This window comes from Zea mays, chromosome 10, assembly GCF_902167145.1.
Source record: "Zea mays cultivar B73 chromosome 10, Zm-B73-REFERENCE-NAM-5.0, whole genome shotgun sequence".
NCBI lineage: Eukaryota > Viridiplantae > Streptophyta > Magnoliopsida > Poales > Poaceae > Zea > Zea mays.
In genome coordinates, this window is record NC_050105.1 from 78,726,725 (window position 1) to 78,743,929 (window position 17,205).

The 17,205-nt window shown below is 44.2% G+C and overlaps 1 pseudogene; it reads left to right on the forward strand.

Annotated features, from left to right (window-relative positions):
• The first annotated feature begins 14,693 nt into the window (after positions 1-14,693).
• LOC103642544 (protein phosphatase 2C 50-like) lies at positions 14,694-15,828 on the forward strand (annotated as a pseudogene).
• Positions 15,829-17,205: the final 1,377 nt, after the last annotated feature.

A 17,205-nucleotide genomic window follows, 5' to 3' on the forward strand; every position in this document is an offset into this window, starting at 1 on the left:
TCCCCGCGCGGCCAACCTTCTGTAGAGGGCCCTGGTCCTTCCTTTTATAGGCGCGAGGAGAGGATCCAGGTGTACAATGGGGGTGTAGCAGAGTGCTAACGTGTCTAGCGGAGGAGAGCTAGCGCCCTAAGTACATGCCATCGTGGCAGCCGGGGAGGTTTTGGCACCCAGTTCGTGTGGTGTCGTGGCCGTCGGAGGAGCGCTGGAGCCTGGCGGAAGGACAACTGTCTGGGCTGTTGAGTCCTTGCTGACGTCCTCTTGCTTCCGTAAGGGGGCTGAGAGCCGCCATCGTCATAGAGCGTGCGGGGTGCCATCATTACTTGTCTGGCGGAGCGAGCCAGATGGGACGCCGGTCTTGTTCCCCGTAGCCTGAGTCAGCTTGGGGTAGGGTAATGATGGCGCCTCCTGTTGACGTGGTCGGTCCGCGTCCTAGGTTGGGCGATGTGGAGGCTCCTCCGAGGTCGAGGTCGAGTCTGTCTTCCGTGGTCGAGGTCGAGTCCGAGCCCCTGGGTCGGGCGAGGCGGAGACCGTCGGCTGAAGCCAGGGCTGAGTCCGAGCCCTAGGGTCGGGCGAAGCGGAGTTCGTCGTCTTCCGGAGCTGAGCCCGAGTCCGAGCCCTGGGGTCGGGTGGATCGGAGTTCGCCGTCTTCCGGGGCTGAGCCCAAGTCCGAGCCCTGGGGTCGGGCGGATCGGAGTTCGCCGTCTTCCGGGGCTGAGCCCAAGTCCGAGCCCTGGGTCTGGCGGAGCGGAGTTCGCCGTCTTCCGGGGCTGAGCCTAAGTCCGAGCCCTGTGTCGGGCGGAGCGGAGTTCGCCGTCTTCCGGGGCTGAGCCCGAGTCCGAGCCCTGGGTCGGGGGGAGCGGAGTTCGCCGTTTTTCGGGGCTGAGCCCGAGTCCAAGCCCTGGGTCGGGCGGAGCGGAGTTTGCCGTCTTCCGGGGCTGAGCCCGAGTCCGAGCCCTGGGTCGGGCGGAGCGGAGTTTCCTATGGTGCCTGAGGCCGGGCCTGACTGCCTGTCAGCCTCACTCTGTCGAGTGGCACAGCAGTCGGAGCGGCGCAGGCGGCACTGTCCTTCTGTCAGGTCGGCCAGTGGAGCGGCGAAGTGACTGCGGTCACTTCGGCTCTGTCGACTGGAGGATGTGCGTCAGGATAAAGGTGTCAGGCCGCCTTTGCATTAAATGCCCCCGCGATTTAGTCGGTTGGCGTGGCGATTTGGCCAGGGTTGCTTCTTGGCGAAGACTGGGCCTCGGGCGAGCCGGAAGTATGTTCGTCGCTGGAAGGGGGGGGCCTCGGGCGAGGCGTGATCGAGTCCCTCGAATGGACCGATCCCTGACTTAGTCGCACCCATCAGGCCTTTGCAACTTTGTGCTGATAAGGGTTGCCAGCTGAGAATTAGGAGCCTTGAGGGTACCCCTAATTATGGTCCCCGACAATAGTCATGAAGTCATCTACGTTATATTTTGTGAACCAAACTGCATTATAAATGTGCAGCTAGCATGGATATATATACTATATTGTATATGGATGTAAGAGATGGCGTCGTCCGAGAGAATTGACTATAGTATTTTGCGACGGACCGGCCATATATCATGATCTATGTATGTATGTATGTATGTATGGGTCGCATCGCAACCACCGCTGCTGTATGTCGGTCGTGTGTAGTCCTACGTGTGCCAGGTGATAACACCGAGGAAATTCAGAAGCTTCTGGCCATCTAGCTGTAGCTGCTGCATCGGTTTCTGTGAACAACACCTCCTACCTTGCTACCAGCTGGCTGGCCAAGACCAGCTCTGAGTTCAGCTAGCCCGCGGTGCCCGTCGATGTAAGCTATGCCAACGTACGGTTAGTCTCGTTGCTTGGGGTGTTTGGCTATAGATTAAAACTTAGGCTCTGTAGTATCATATATTTGAATGCCTATTACATGTATTAAATATAGTTTAATTATAAAACTAATTACACAACTATAAACTAAGTGTCGAGTAAAATTTATTAGGGCTATGTTGGGGACTTGTTCTCAAATGCTAGGAGTTAAGAACAAGGCAACATAAAAAATGTTAATCGCTAAAGTCATTCGTCCTTCGAAGCATTATTTTCCTTCGGATATAATGATTTTCGGACGAAGGTGATGAAGAGCGTGCCTTCATAAATTTATTATACAGTGACGAAGGATAAAATGTAGAGAATATAAGAGAGAACATAAATAATTATATATTATTATCAGACATAGACATAAACATCTTTGAATTACAAATGTACCTTCAACTGGAAGGAGATGATAGTACAAACGTGACGCAAAAAGCGAATGCCAAGTCCGCGTGAACAATACGGGAGTACTGTTCACCTATTTATAGGTGCGGGACACAACCCATACAAAATTACATTCATGCCCTTTACAGTTGATAATAACTCTATAGTAATCTGTCGAGGTCTAAATAGCCTTTTCATCTTTAAGTCGGTTTCACTTTCTGCTGTCACGCCGAAGCTTTCCTGCTCACACCTTCGGCGCTGTACCAACCTTCGTATTATTCTGGTCTACTGTGATGCCGACTTGAGTCCGAAGATACCTGTTCACACATTATACTCCAGAAATACTGTTAAATCCTGTTTTTGAGGACCTTCGGCTGCCGAAGGTCCCCAACAGTAGCCCCTCGCAATATTAATTTGTTTAAAATAATAAATTTAGATTGCGACATGGACAAAGGCTTTACGCCGAAGGTCCGAAAAAACACCTTCCCTTTGCTAGAATAGCAACATTCACTGACAAGCGGGGTCTTTCAATTTTCAACGCACTTGGCGTATAAATACGGTCATACCGCAAACTCATTTGACACGCTCTCTGGCCAACTGCTCCCGCTTACTCAATTTTTAGCTCTTGTGCACTAAGATTTGTTAAGCCTTTAGTTTCGAAGCTTCGGCCTTGAAAATAGTTTTTAGTGTCTCCGAAGATGTCTGAGGATAAGAAGACTGTTGCTGAGATGAAGCTGAGCCTGGACGAAGAGAAAAACTTGGGGTTTCTTATAGCGATGTCAAAGACCAATACAGAAAAAATCACAAAGGAGATTCTGGAAGGCTTGTCTGAAGATACTGGTGACAGTGACAGCTATGATGTGGACAGTGGTGGTGAAGACTCCGAAGATCGTCCCTGGCGACCAAGCCATTCAGTTTATGGTAGATCAACTATCAAAGAGAATCATCTTGTCAACATGAGAGGAAGGTATTTCCGGGATTTATCCATTGTGAGGGCCGACGAAGGGGAAAAAACGTGCCCACACCCTGAAGAGAATGAAGTCGTAGTGTACCGAAGCTTTTTGAAAGCTGGACTGCGATTTCCCTTGAGCAGCTTCGTCGTGGAGGTGTTGAAAATCTTCGAAGTCTATCTTCACCAACTTACCCCCGAAGCAATCATAAGGCTGAATATCTTCGTGTGGGCCGTGAGAAGCCAAGGTCTGAAGCCTGATGCAAAAAGCTTCTGCAATATACACGAATTATCATACGAAACAAAACCTTGGGGTAAGGAACAGTATCACAATAATTTTGGCTGCTACAGTTTCGTTTCTCGGTCCGGGTCAAGCTGCCCCGTGCCAACCTTTCGGAAGAGATGGCCCGGCGACTGGATGACAGAATGGTTTTATGTGAAGAATGATCTGACAATACGAGAAGATATCAAAGGTATAATTATGCGCCCTATCTGGCAAAGCTTCGGCCTTCGGAGGCCGAAGGTTGAAATGAATGAAGCTGCCGAAGAATGCCAGAGGGCCTTCGGCGCAGTCTGCTCTTTCATTGGAACGAGAGACTTAGTACAAGAGCATATTGCCTTCAGGGTATGGCCGCTCGCGGAGAAATGGGAAATGCCACAAGAAACCGTAAAAGAGGCCGACGAAGGTGGACTTATCAGGTTGAAGTACACCTTTAAATTTGGAGATAAATTCGTTGAGCCAGATGATGACTGGTTAAAAAGTATTGAAAATTTAAGTGATGAACTGCTTGGGGATTATTCGAAGGCTGAAGATACTGCAATGTCAGAAGCCTTCGGAGGCCGAAAAAAGAAGAGGCTGAATCGGGTATTTGATGCAATCGGGTTTGTCTACCCTGACTATTGCTATCCCATTCGAAGGCAAAAAAGAAAAAACACAACCTCTGCAAAAGAAGAAGCTGCAACTGCTCCTAGCGAGCCAGAACCGAAAAGAAAGAAGATAAAGGTCCTTACACATCGGCCGCGCTATATTGAACCAGCTTCGGTGCCTGAGTTTACCGGAGAAACTTCTTCGGCCGCCGAAGCTGAAAAACCAGCCGAGCCGACCTTGCTGCCAGAAGTCGCAGAAACGGCCGAAATGCCAACAAAGATAAAATTGGAACAATCAAAGATTTTGTTATCAGAAACGAAAGAGAAGGCCGAAGCGCCGTCGACAGAAAAAATGGAAGGGGTAAAAGAAGCAACTGAGGGATCCAAAACATCAGAAGTTTTGAGTCCTGCAGCAAACATTGAGACAGTAAAAAATCAAAAAGTGCCAGCAGTGACTCCGAAAAGAAAGAGAATGACTAATGTGCTAGATGTACTGGAAACGATCAAATCTTCAAGCACACCTCCGAAGAGGGCTGCTGTCGTTCCTGAAACAACAACTGAAATTTCTGGTTCTAAAGCTCTAGGGCAAGAGACTAAAGCCGAAGCTGGGCCCTCAGAGCCTGTAAAGATAAAATCCTTGGAAAGTGAGGCAGAAAAAATAACAAAGCCAACTTTTGTTGAAGAAACTGGTGTCATTGCCCCCGAAGCATCCCCCAAAGTTCGTGATTATATTGTTCGTCATGCTTCGGGGAAAAAACTATCAGAAAAAGAAGAGCAAGAGGCCCACCACTACGCCCAAAAACTGAAATATCCAAAGGGGGCGTTAATATTCAATGGCAGTGGAGAAGAAGACTTCTTGTATTGTCTCCCCGACAGCAAGGAAATTTCTGTCTGTCGGGAGATGAGCAGGAGCTTCGGATTCCCAACTTTAGAAGATGGGCTTTCGGTGCTGTCGAAGAACGATCTGGCCGACAGCCTAGCTTACAATAGCTTAAAGGTGCGACAAATGAAATCCTTGTATTTTTTGTTGAGTCCAAAATTTTTCGTTTGTTTAAACCTATTGACGCAGACATATTTCTCTTTGCAGGGCCTGATACTTAGCAATGCCCTCAGGGCACAGAAAGATGCTGAAGACGAAGGGTGTTCTATAGCCCTGAGCAACCTTCGTTCCGAAGTTATTGAACTGAGGAACGAAGGTCTCGAAAAAGATAAAATGTTGCACTCATTGATAAATAAAATAAAGGAGGACGAAGCTGCTTTCAAAGGTCAAGCTGAAGCTCAGAAGCGGGAAATTGAAGATCTTCGGAAACAACTGGCCAGAGCCAAGGAAGAACGCATACTTGAAGAAACAAAGCGAGAACTCAGCGACCAATGGGCCGATCACCTAGAAATAACTGTTGAAGAGCTTCGTTCATCCAGAAAGAGATGCTATAACAAATCTATAGAGTGTGTTAAGAAGTTAAAAGCTAGCTTCGCCAGGGTTGGCGCCTTTTCAAGCGAAGAAAACTTTACGAGAGGCAATCCCGAAGGTCCCATCGAATGGATCGGCCACGAAGCTGAGGCCTTCGAAGAAATTTTAAATAGCCGAGGAGATATATGCGCCTTCTCTGGTGCCAGAGGGATTGCCACCATCTTAGAGAAGAAGGGCTGCGAACATGTAAAAATTTTAGCACAGTCCGAAGCTGCTTTGTCCTTTGAAGGTGCAAGAGATCCTTCGGCCGAAGCTAGTATACTTGGTGGAAAGTTTTTTACCGATATCTGGGATAATGGTGGCCGAGAAATGGCCGGAGAAATTATTCGAAGAAGTGAAAAGGGCATTCACGATGCTAGAGAAGTAGCTGAGGCTGCTGAAAAGAGCGCAGAGGCCGAAGGTCATTTAGGTATTAACTAATAGTTTTTATTGTGTTGTAATTTTTAGGCTTTAAGATTTGTTTGCGATTTGTAATAGCAATGTAGCCGTATCCTGTCTTACTTCAGATCCTGCTAAAACGTCTTCGGGCCCTCAGCCGAAAGGAGACGACGAAATAAAAAAGATGGCTGAAGATATTATGGACGAAGTCGTCAATCGGCTCCTGAACGAGGCTGCAGAAGTCGTTTTGAGAGAAGATTAAGTATTTTTGTGAAAACTTCTGAAATGTAATATACTGTAACATTTTGTAACCCCAAATGTAATATATCTATTTTTGTTAGTCAATTCTTTACGATGCATGAAACTTTACACGTACCGCTTTTGAGTCTTTGACGAAAAAACACCTTCCCTTCTTTTCATGCTTCGTGAAGAAAAATTTATCTTTGTCACAACAATATCCAATGTTCTGATGAATAATATCCAGGCTTCGTGAAAATATTTTCCGAAGCTACACTTCCGAAGATCAATGATGTATCTTTTTGTGACTATGATTTCTCCCTTTTTTTCAAAGCGTTCTTCTGTAGATTGATAATGTATCCACATCTTGTGCCATGTGCAAAATGATGTATGATGCTTATGCTATGCGAAATGATGCGATGATGTTATGTTATGTGAGATGATGTTTATTCCGAAGGTACATACGCATCCCTACAATAAAACACAATCTTTTATAAGCCTCCCTTAGGAGCTTCTTCGCCTTTTACTTCAGCGGAATCAGCGTTTATTTTTCGCTGTAAGCCTCCCTTAGGAGCTTCTTCGCCTTTTACTTTCAGCGGTATTCGCGTTGACTTTTCGCGCTTCGCCTTTTACTTAGGCGGTATCAGCGTTGACTTTTCGCTGTATGCTCTGCATTCCCTTTGGAACGACTTTGGAGCAGAAAACTTACACTGCGCTCCCTTTGGAACGACTTTTTTGTGACTTCGGCAAACTTACTCTGCGTTCCTTAGAACGACTTTTTGTTGTTTCGAAGAATTTTCGATAGTTCGAAGGTCCTCTTTGTTATCACAAGTCTTTGGACTTTAATCAATATAAGCCTGTGAAGAAAATATATTTTCCTTGTAGGAATCAACGAAACTAATTTCATGAAACCTAAACAATGTCCTTTATTACAGAAAATAAAACTGAATGAAAAAGATTGCTATTAAGGTAGGATATTTGTCAATAGATGTGCTTTGACTCTGGCACAGTGCTATTGACTGTACGAGCTTCGGACTGCTCTCTGAAGTCCCTCTGATGTGGAGCATACTGGCTCCCTTCTGGCTGCTGGCCTTGTTGCAACGGAGGTGGAGGCGGAGGCTGTTGCCAAGAAGCTTGAGGCTGACTCGCCGAAGCAACAGAAACTGCAGGATGATTGCCCACATATTCTGGAATGTAGGGCGAATGATACGAAGCTGTATGCATGACCTGCTTCGGCTGAGCTTGTTGCGCTGCTGCTTCAGCTATTTCCTTTTGCTTCTGAATAGTAACATGGCACATCCTGGTAGTATGGCCTTTGTTCTCACCGCAGAATAAGCAAAAGATTCTTCTCGGTTGATCGCCAAATCTTCCTCCAAAGCCCCTGGCGCCTCTGCCTCTTGGAGCTGGTGGTCTGAAGGAGCTTTGCTGTTGCCCCGAAGCCTGTGAGGAACATTGTGGCCTTTGTTGTTGGCTTCCTCTATCATCATTTTGTGTAGAGTTATGAATTGATCTCACGTGCCTCGGGTAGAACCTCCCTCCGAAGCCCCTGGTCATTTCAGAAAACCTGAAAGCCTCCTCCCTTCTTTGGCGAAAATCATTATCGGCCCGAATGTACTCGTCCATCTTCTGGAGCAGCTTCTCCAAAGTTTGAGGAGGCTTCCGAGCGAAGTACTGAGCTGACGGTCCTGGCCGAAGCCCCTTGATCATGGCCTCAATGACAATTTCATTGGGCACCGTTGGTGCCTGTGCCCTCAAACGCAAGAACCTTCGGACATACGCCTGAAGGTATTCTTCGTGATCTTGGGTGCACTGGAACAGAGCCTGAGCAGTGACCGGCTTCGTCTGAAATCCTTGGAAGCTAGTTAACAACAAGTCCTTCAGCTTCTGCCATGAAGTGATCGTTCCTGGTCGAAGGGAGGAATACCAGGTTTGAGCCACACTCCTGACAGCCATAACGAAAGATTTGGCCATGACTGAAGCATTGCCACCATACGAAGATACTGTTGCTTCGTAGCTCATCAAAAACTGCTTCGGGTCTGAGTGGCCATCGAATACAGGAAGCTGGGGCGGCTTGTAGGACGGAGGCCAAGGTGTAGCCTGCAGCTCAGCGGACAGAGGAGAAGCATCATCAAAAACAAAATTCCCATGATGGAAATTGTCATACCAGTCATCTTCGTTGGGGAAACCCTCCTGATGAAGATCTTGGTGTTGAGGCCTTCGGTGCTGCTCATCCTGAGCAAGATGACGAACTTCTTCAGAGGCTTCGTCTATCTGCCTCTGCAGTTCAGCTAGCCTGGCCATCTTTTCTTTCTTCCTCTGTACTTGTTGATGAAGCATCTCCATATCTCTGATTTCTTGATCTATCTCGTCCTCTGGTGGTGTCGGGCTGACAGCCTTCCTTTTCTGGCTTCGGGCCTTCCGCAGGGAGACTGTCTCCTGATTGTGGTCCAGTGGTTGCAGAGCTGCAGCCCCAGTCGCTGAAGCCTTCTTCGGCGCCATAACGAAGGTTTATGATCGCCGAAGATGTTCAAAAAACTGAGAGTGGAAGTGAGTTCACCGGAGGTGGGCGCCAATGTTGGGGACTTGTTCTCAAATGCTAGGAGTTAAGAACAAGGCAACATAAAAAATGTTAATCGCTAAAGTCCTTCGTCCTTTGAAGCATTATTTCCCTTCGGATATAATAATTTTCGGACGAAGGTGATGAAGAGCGTGCCTTCATAAATTTATTATACAGTGACGAAGGATAAAATGTAGAGAATATAAGAGAGAACATAAATAATTATATATTATTATCAGACATAGACATAAACATCTTTGAATTACAAATGTACCTTCAACTGGAAGGAGATGATAGTACAAACGTGACGCAAAAAGCGAATGCCAAGTCCGCGTGAACAGTACGGGAGTACTGTTCACCTATTTATAGGTGCGGGACACAACCCATACAAAATTACATTCATGCCCTTTACAGTTGATAATAACTCTATAGTAATCTGTCGAGGTCTAAATAGCCTTTTCATCTTTAAGTCGGTTTCACTTTCTGCTGTCACGCCGAAGCTTTCCTGCTCACACCTTCGGCGCTGTACCAACCTTCGTATTATTCTGGTCTACTGTGATGCCGACTTGAGTCCGAAGATACCTGTTCACACATTATACTCCAGAAATACTGTTAAATCCTGTTTTTGAGGACCTTCGGCTGCCGAAGGTCCCCAACAGGCTAGTTAATCTATAACTAACAAAAGGTTACTGTAGCACCACATAAGCAAGTCATGGACTAATTAGGTTTAATATATTCATCTTATCGTTTAGTCCTCGTTTGTGTAAGTAGTTTTATAATTAGATTACATTTAATACTTCTAACTATTATCCAAATATCGGTGGTGACAGAGACTAAAAATTAGCTAGTGGACCAAACACGCCTAATTAGTAATTATATTACTCTCTCTGATCTTGAATTTAGGGGGTGTTTGGAAACAAAATATTTTTGAAGCTTTGAGGTAAAACCATGGTATTGGAGAATATCATCGCATTGTAAAAAAACTCTGTTTTGAATATTTAAAACTCCACTCCAATCAAAAGCATTTTTTTGTTTATGACTACACTTTCACATGTATACTAAATACCTTGTCTCCAAACATATTAAGAGTAATGTAAAAAATACTATAATTATATTATGATATTTTAAAACCGTAGTATTCTAAAATCATGATTTTGAAATACTTTTTATTTCCAAACACGTCCTTAAGTTCATTTGGACGGACGTAGGTTTCATAGTTGAGGCGGATAATGCGTGACAATATTGCGCTGCCCACCAAGTATCTAGAGGACCCACAATGCATGATCACAACTTCACAAGCACATCTCACTGCTAGCGTCAGGATCGCGCGGCTAGTCGGTCTCTGCGGCGGCTGCTCCAGTCGTCTTTAGACTTTTGTTTCTGCAAATTAATAATTTATACGGACTATTATGTAATCGTGCCTATAAATCAATTTGGTAAGCAAGACAGAAAATATTAGTCATTTTCTACAAATTGATTTTTAAGAGCGGTTCAAAATCCAAGCGTTCATGAAAACTGTTACGTAAGAATCACAAATGTAACCCCAAGAGTAACAAAATATTTTATTTTAAAATTTTTAAATCTAGCAGCATCTACGTAGTGTGGTTAGGTAATTGTTATTAAGAGCGGTTCAAAATCTCTAGGGGTATACCCCTACAGCTTACGGAAGATGGAATCTCTTCGTATGTATAAAGGTAGTACTGTACTCCTTTTATTTTTTGTCACACCAATTTTTCTGATATTAATCCCATTTAAAACCTTTAACTTGATAAAAATACGTATTAGGGTAGTACAATATTGTATGGTTGTTTTGAAAAAAAAATCAAGAAATAATAAATAAATGTTAAATAATTGAGTTATAGTGTATAGGGGGCACTAGTATAAAAAGCTCTATACTGACGGTTGTGAACCTATTTTCATTGGCGTTTCTTAGAACCGTCGGTGCTAAGGACTAGTAGAAATTATCATTTAACAAAACCGCTGGTAAAAGTCGCAAGTCGCGGCATTTTTTGCATAATATTCGCGCGCTACGCGATTGTTAGGAATTGAATCGCCGACCTTACTCTCGCGTGTACCCTCTACTACAACTCCACCTATGACATGCTTTATATCTAGTTTATAGTTTTTTTGTCCACATATTACAACCAACTGAGTGTAAATTGCTTGTTTGAGACCGTAAACGAATTTAAATAAAAATGTTGTCAACTACAAATTTGAATAACTTTAGAAGTTCTACAACTTTTATTTTGACACTTTTTTTTTCATCCGAGGTAGTTTACAAAATTGGAATTTTTAAATTTGACATACTTAGATTCAATTTTTGAGAACCGAAATGAGTTCAAATAAAAAAGTTGTCAACTACAAAGTTTCATAATTTTTAGAGATCTACAACGTCTATTTTGGTGGTTTCATAACTCAAAAAATTAAGGTTCTAGTGACGGTTCCTTAAGAAAACCGCAATTAGAAATCATGAATTTTTACATGCGGTTTTATTAAGGATCCGCCACTAAAAATAGCACATGCGGTTGATAATCGAATCCGCCTGTAAAAATATATCGCCCCGCAGTCTTTAAACCTTTTTTTACTAGTGGGGAGCTGTATAGGTGAAATGGTTGTAGACGTCATGTATGTAAGGAAAAATGTTTTAGAGAGAGATATATTAAAATATATTAGAAAGTATAGATAAGGGGAGATTTATAGAGAGAATTATTAATAGTTCTAAAAACACTCACACAAATAACCTCCACTAAACCAAAACCAAATAAATTGCACTCATATTTAACACACCATTAAGACTAAGGTTTAGATCGCTGGATAACCTCTCTCCATTACTTAAAACAAATGCACTATTATTTGGATCATTCCGCATCTTTGGTTTACTAATGGACGGCAGGCTACCCACGTCGTTGGAGAAGAAGACACGCGCGGTTGTAGCGGCACTTGTACTACGGGTACAAGTAACAAAATATTTCGGTGGATCAGCCTAGTACTTGAATGTGTATCAAGTGCTGGTGGTTAAGCTTTTGGTGTTCATCGATTGATCTGGTGTACCTATGTGATACTGGAATATTTTCCTTTCAAGCATTGGAAAATGGAAACATTATAGTCTAGTTTGGAAGCAAGAAAACCGAAAGAGGTTGTAGGGGCTAAAATCTCTATCTTCTTCAAAATTAAATAAGAAGAGAATTTTAACACTTTCAACCTCTCCGATTTTGTGGCTCATAAATTAGACGCCGTTCATGTGTAAACCAAACCAACCAAGTAACTTGGTGTAAACCGTACAAACCAACATGTTAGTGAAGTCAGAGGATGTATTTAAAAATATACTAGGAGAAGTAGAAGAGGTATTTTGAAAGCCCATGCTTGGTGAAAGGGTTGCTTAGAAAAATTACAATATCTACTTGCACGGTTTGCATCAAGTGGTTTGTTTACATCTGATGATACGTTTCCTTTGACCAGATTTAAACCTCCGATCCGTGAAAGTGAACTTCGCTTGGAATGGTCTGGTGGCACACGTTTTGTATTGCTCAATCAAAGTCCACACGCGTGTATATGGAGACAGAATAAAAACCGTATGCCTGCGATCTGTCTGGTACGGTGATGCTCTGAAACTTTCTCATCAATGTAATCTGTTGCGTGGGTGATTGACCGGCGACGACCGATCAGCATCTCAGCTGCTCAGCACACGCACCGACGGGAGCTGCTGTGCGGAGTGGTCAACAGCGACAGCCCACGTGGGCTCCGCCAAAACGTGGCACGCGCTAGTTGGTTACTTGCCGGAGAAGAACAGATCGGAACTTGGGAGACTCGCCAAGCTGCCGTTAACTCATCACTAGTCCTATATCCGTAATTAGCACCTCATGTGCTGCACGCTTAGCAGCAAAATGGCCACCCGCTCTCCGTCCTGCATAGAGGGTTTATTTGGGATTATAATCTTCTCAGATTATATAATCCAATAAATTTTGAACTAACACCGCTCTTATACTGTATAATGTTTCCTTTCTTTTACCTCCTCCCTCTGAGTTTCTCAAATTTTTAATTTGATTTGTTCACATGTTTGCTTGTACATCCATGTATGGACTTACACATGCATGGTTGTATAACCTTATACGCAGATACTTACACCATATAAGGACGCAGAGAATTTGGGCTTGACCCAAATAATAATTTCTATAAATCTCAAAGATACACTCACGTATGCATGGTATATGGTAGAAACTTTGGTACCACCTTGTTATTCTAGGTGGAGTGAGGGCAACTTAGAGCCTGTTTGGCAGGGCTTCAACTCTAGTTTTTCTCTGGAAAAAAGTCAGAGCCCTGCCAAACACCTTTTTCTAAAATGACTTGTCACACCCGGGTTTTAGGGATCCAAAACCCGGGCACGAAATTATCACCAATTGTGCTGGGACCAAGTCTCACATATATGATGACTCATGGTATAGAAACAAATGTCATATCTTTACTATATAATAGGAGTTATGTACAAAATAATTAAATAATTACATCATACGTAGACAACGATCCAGCAACCATAGTTGACTGAGAGACGACGACTTAGACCTCTCACGAACTCATCGCAACATCCTTCATGCACCTCACCATGCGATACATGTTCTTGACCTAGGGGAAATATTAGTACAGCAAGGGTGAGCTCACATACGTTCATCGCTCAAGAAGTTGTGAGGAATAATGTGCATGAACTCACTAAAGGTGGGAGCTCATGTAAAGTGTAAGGCTTACCAAAGGAGATGGTTAAAGTTGAGCATTGCTTTTAAAGTTGGTCAAAATTTTATTAACAGTTACTAAGTGTAAGTAGATACCAACCCAAATAAATAAGAGATCAAATTAATAATAACACCCACAATGCAATGCATATGACGAATTAAGTTTAGTTCCATAGATTACTCATGTGAGGGTCCGAGCTACTCATGACCGTGAGCACCACTGATATACCAGTTTTAAACTCTATAGAGGTTGCACATCTTTACCCACAAGTCGTGTTACCCATTTGCCAAGTGATCGCGACTTCCCATTCATCTCTATCGAGGAGACGAGGCAGGGTACCACTACGAGGCATTTACAAAGTTCTACTAGCTTCCGAAAACCCGCTACGGTTTCTGAGAAGGGCAATATAGGAATCCCTGGTCCGAAAAGCCATCGCAGCATGATCGACCCGAGAACCTCCCTATACGCAGCTCCTCTACCGCCCTTGTCCCTTTCGAGTAAGGTAGTTTTTCACTAGCTTTCCTAATTAGTCAGTCAAGGGCGTCCCATACCACCCTTGTGGTAGCACTGTTTTCCTGGATGGTCGCTCCATGTTCCAATTAACACAATGATTTGTCATGATCAATAATTAAAACAACAATATAACTAGAATATGATCATAATATAACATTTAATTCCCAAAACCAGGTAGACCAATAGCAAAACTACCCAATAGTGCTTCTGTTTTCAATGTAGAGGATAAACAACGCTAGAGAAACCTATTGGGTCCCATCGAATCAACCTGAGCATGTCACAGTGATTAACAGGAACATTATTAGGTAAAGAAAAGTGATAAAGGGCACAACTTGCCTGAGACTCAAGATTCTCAGGTACCAACTTGTTCTTCAAGTGACTCATAACCTCGCTGCTAGTCGTAGCAATAGAAACAAACATGATATAGACAAAATTAACATCACACCAAACATAGGAACAAACTGTACAATAATGTTCTCCGCGTTGTAACTAGATCCTAGGTTCGAAAATCACTAAATTCGGAGTTACGGTTACAAAGTTATGATTTTCTGAAGATTTCATTGTTAGAAATCTATTACTACTCCTTAAGAGAGTACCGTAGGCGTCCACAAACTTGGTTCTGCCAGTCTCCCCGCCGTCAACGCAGATCCGCCCCACACTCCTCCATCGCAGGCAACACCGCCTCCCCTCTGCTCCGCGATTACGGGGACCAAGGTCGCCATCAACGCCCTCCATCGCAGGCAACATCGCCAGTCATGGAAGGTTGCCGAGGATCCCCACCCTCCTCCCCCTCTGCTACGCGATTACGGGGATCCAAGGCTCAACGCGAAGGTACGCCGTCGCCTCCCCTCCCCTCCGCGCTGTTACTGCGCAACTAGCCACGCTGTTAGGCGTGTTCCGCCTCTCCTCTCCATCACTGGGCAACTGAGCTTCTCTCCCCCCGACTTCACATCCACCAGCGAGTCGCGCCTCTGCCGCCGCCTGCTCGGGCGGGCAGGACCCAGCTCCCCCACGGAATCCCGTCCCATCCATCAGCCCGGATCTCGCATCCCGCTCCCTCTGAGGATCCCGTCGTCCTCCACCGCTACCGCTGGGAACTCGCCTCCTCTCAGGGTGAGCCTAGGGTTTCTTCTCGATCGAGGAATGTGCAGTGATCGAGAAGCTAGAACTCGCTATTGTCAGCGCCGCAGGCGGCAAGAGGAGCGTCTACCTCGTAGACCGCGGTTGCGGTTCGCCGACGTGCCGGTGCGCCTGCATGGCAGCCGCCATGACCTTGCCAGTCTGGACCTCGACGCCGACGCACTCCGCCTGTCGACGCACATTTTTGGCATCTTCTACGGACACGACGGTGCCGAGGTACACCTGTGGGCCTAGGGAACCCTTAGAAAGCCACTCCTGTCATCGATGACCCTTGAACTATTGTTGGCAGCGGTTCCAGGTACTCTTGAGGTAGGAGTTGAGGCTACTTGGTAAGGATTTGACATGAAGTAGGGCGAGTTGTTCACCGGGTGTTTCTAGAGGCTGGATGATGAGGTGTCAAGGCAGGCAAGCAGGCTTGTCCGTGGCATCCATGAGCCATGGCTGGTGGCCGCCAAGAACGTGGGCTCAACTGCGGTTGTCACCAGTTTGCTCATCCCATGCTGTGGTTGCCAACTGCGGGGATTCACATGTCGTTCTCCGTCGTGGAAAGGAGACAATAGAGTCATCGATTGATCGCACGGTGAGCCTTTTCTTTTACTTGGAGTGAGCCATGATGACGATCGTGCGATTGACCCATGGTTGTTATAGTCTGACATTAAGGATGAGCAGGCGAGGATTGAGGCGTTGGGACTGGGATGCAAGGTCATCCAATGAAATGGCTATCGAGTCTCCGGTATACTTGCTATGTAAAGATTGATTGGTATGTACATTGGTTCCTCAGCTAGATCTTGGTAGAATGACTCTTTGTGTGAGGTGGAAAGCATAGTTATAGCAACATGAAAATGCTTATGTTGTTTCTTTATGGCATGCTCACTAGATTCATGAACATCGATGCAACAGTACCACTATTACGAAACAGAGGATTAAATATGTGCCTTGTAGTATCTTTTTTTCTTTGATCAACTGTATCTCTTGATCGACATGATGGTAGATAAAAATGTTTTTATTCCTAGGTGCAAGCTAATAACAAAGTGTTCTTAGTGCTTTCGAGGGGTGACTGATGAACAGTTGTGCCAAATTAGAGTATTATAGGTGTAGTATTAGTTTAGAATAACTGAATAAACAGAAAGTAAGCAAACTTGCTTATGGCTGATTTAGCTATCAATATCAGACCTAGGCATGCCAAATATCAGTTACAACTTACAGTATTATTCCTTCCCAACCTCATATGATATTTTATATTTTCTCCAAGCTGTGTGAAAAGAAAATTCAACATTAGTACAACAGAGGCTTGTGCACATTGTCGATCTAGCTCTTAGTATGTTTCTTTCCTTTTCACCCTCAGGATCCATTTTTTTGGGATTTGTCCCATACCATTTCTGTTAACATATTTTCACTAACTACTGTATTTTTTGTTTATCTTGTTTTCATACTCTGCTAGCTGTGGTGGACTGGTGGTAAAGTGAACCAGGAACAATTTGATTTCAAATATACAGTTTTGGTTTGATTTCATGGCATTTCTCCTTGGTGTTTTGTTTCTGTTACCATTAATGGTTAATGTTGTTTAGTTTTCACAATTCTGAATTTAATTTTTATCTTTATGTTAACATCGTCAGGTACATACTGCGATTGCTGAGGAGGTTAGCGAGAAGTGGCGCAGATCTAGGGGCTGTGTGCGCACTTAGAATCAAAGGTGCAGCTGTCAAAGTTCAACTAGCATTTGTTTGCACTTTCGTAAGTCCATGGCCATCTCAATTCAGAACATGCAGTATACCATATGGTCTGATTACTTTTGGTGCTTAGGTTCCTTTTGACATGGCTACAGATCCTTTTGACATGGACTTATCTGTGATTATAAAAAATATAACAGAAACTTTCCAATTCACGGTTCACAAATTAAAACAAATTTACTGATGCTGAAGCTGCAAGTTTTTTCTTTGATTTTTTTGGCACCTGTTGGATTTGGGTTGCAATATATATAAAATGTACTTAACTGTTTTTTGTGAGAAATTCAGTTGTGGGGCTGTGCTACTTAAACGCATTTAAAGTTCCCTTAGCAGAAAATAATTGACACTGGTTGTTGGAGGTATGGTGAGAACGTGTTAGAATTTAAGAAGAATCCTAACT